Raw genomic sequence first — 2097 nt, forward strand, 5'->3', positions numbered from 1 at the left:
GCCAATCACTGCGCTCAGTAGTAGACTCATTTTAGAAGTGACAGTTATTCATATCAGTGAGTTGTGTGATGGTGATGATGATGGCACTGGCATTTAAAAAACAGTGGATGTAATATTGCTTATGAAGCACTACTCCTGAGGTTAAGGTTATGAATCTGATGCAACAGTTTCTTGACCCTGCACCTCATCACCTGGGCAACAAAAACTAAGACACCAAGAGATAACACAAGCTAATTTGGCCAATAGCAATAAAGGTGGATGGCGGAGCCTCTCTGTAAAGCAGGTGGGCTACATGTTGACGTGCCTGCATAGAGCCAACATGTTGTAGCCCAACCCAAAACCTTAGCACCATAAAGCCAAGCTGGAACTCAACCTTTGATCGCCAACACTCTGCGGAGAGAGGTACGCTCAGACACCGAGAGTCATTCACACAAACATCTACGAGGATACAGGTTACACAGAAGAACTATATAAGGTCATAAACATCAAAGCATTCATATACAATTCGTATATGGCCTACATCTTGGCAGTATAAAGTCAGGACGTTTTAAAAATTAACACTTTTAACAACCACCTTTGAAAACAAAACAAGAATGGGACGTTTGGTCTATTTTTTTGTGTGGGAATAAAGCAAAAAATACAAATCTTCAAATATTCTGAGAGATAATTAAGTGAAATAATACTCATATTCAACCTGTTCTCATGAGAAAATTTAAGTATTTTACGAGGTGGCAATTTGGTATGTATTAATAAGATGTGATTCATACAAAAACATATGATTTTCAGAAAAAAGCATGAAATTCTACCCCAAACCTAAAATGTCAGTGGGGTGTAGGCAGATCATACAAAAACAAAAAAAATGTACGAATGAGATACAAATGTATTCATATGAATTAGCCACCAATTTGGCAAAAAAAGAAAGAAAAAATTTATGTATTGCCATGAGAGTGCATTAGTATATTATTTTAAATCCACAGAGCGGTTTGTGGACACTGAAAAACAAAACAAATATAAATCCATGGAAATCATCCCACAGTCCTCATTATAATAAAAAACAGGATGATATTGATGTCAAAATATGATAATCTTATAAAACACACTGTTTGACCATCAATAACCTTTAAAAAGTTGCTTTTTTTATCTACATAGTTCTGAACTTTTTTCCATTAATTATGGTTTGAAACCCAAAAACATTTTAAATGCATTTAAAAAAAACATTTTCATAGCGTAGAAAAAATTAAAGGAGAATTACAATATTTCTACAAACAAGTGCGGACGCAAAGCAGATGTTTGGTAATTTTATATGCAATAAAACAATGATATAATTCCAATATATATCAACAAAATACAGCAAATAAATTTAGATTAACATATTCAAACAAAACAAACAACAAAATTTCAAACAATTAATATAAATGTGCCCCTTTTCAAAATTTGCTGAAAAGCGAGGGTCATTGCACTTCGGATCATCGGAGGAATACAATACAGCATTAAAAGTGTCTGGAATCAGCAAAGACAACAATGAAACTTTTAAAAGCCTCATCCAGGGAAAGTATGCGATCTAAAGTCATAACGACCATAAAGACGCATTCCCTGAAGGATAAGGGGAATTATGGGAGAGACTTGTGTGCCTCCACCATTCTTATCTCAACATAAATAATGTATCTTAAAAGTTAATCATTAACATCTAAGCCATGAAACATGTTCAGAAGCCATAAAAAGCATGTTTTTTGTCCTCCCGATCATTGCTTAAGGAACTTGAGAGCTGTTGCCAAGTCGCTGCTTGTCGCCCGCTGTATTTTGGCAGAATTGGCCGTGACATCACAGACAGATATGCCACGATAAATCAACGAGGCAAAGTAGCACACATTACAGTCAATCTCTGGCATTCCTAAGCTCCGTCTCTCTACATTTGTGTAAAGGTTCTATTAGGTAGATCTTGTTAAAAGTCTTTTCTCCCAGAATGCACTGGAGAGGTTTAGAGAAGGTAGTAGGTCTCACATCACGCTTGGGACAGCGCACACCAGGAATTCTGTGGGGCGATTGACGTCGGGGTGTATATGTAGTCTTCATATTTGATGTCCACATGTCCTGAAC

At 36.2% G+C, this 2097-nt stretch overlaps 1 pseudogene; it reads right to left on the reverse strand.

Annotated features, from left to right (window-relative positions):
• Nucleotides 1-119: 119 nt before the first annotated feature.
• The window catches only part of LOC107558227 (transcription factor GATA-5-like), a 7757-nt pseudogene continuing 5779 nt past the window's right edge, over nucleotides 120-2097 (reverse strand).

The sequence above is a fragment of the Sinocyclocheilus grahami genome, unplaced genomic scaffold (genome assembly GCF_001515645.1).
Source record: "Sinocyclocheilus grahami isolate Dianchi unplaced genomic scaffold, SAMN03320097.WGS_v1.1 scaffold637.1, whole genome shotgun sequence".
Lineage (NCBI taxonomy): Eukaryota > Metazoa > Chordata > Actinopteri > Cypriniformes > Cyprinidae > Sinocyclocheilus > Sinocyclocheilus grahami.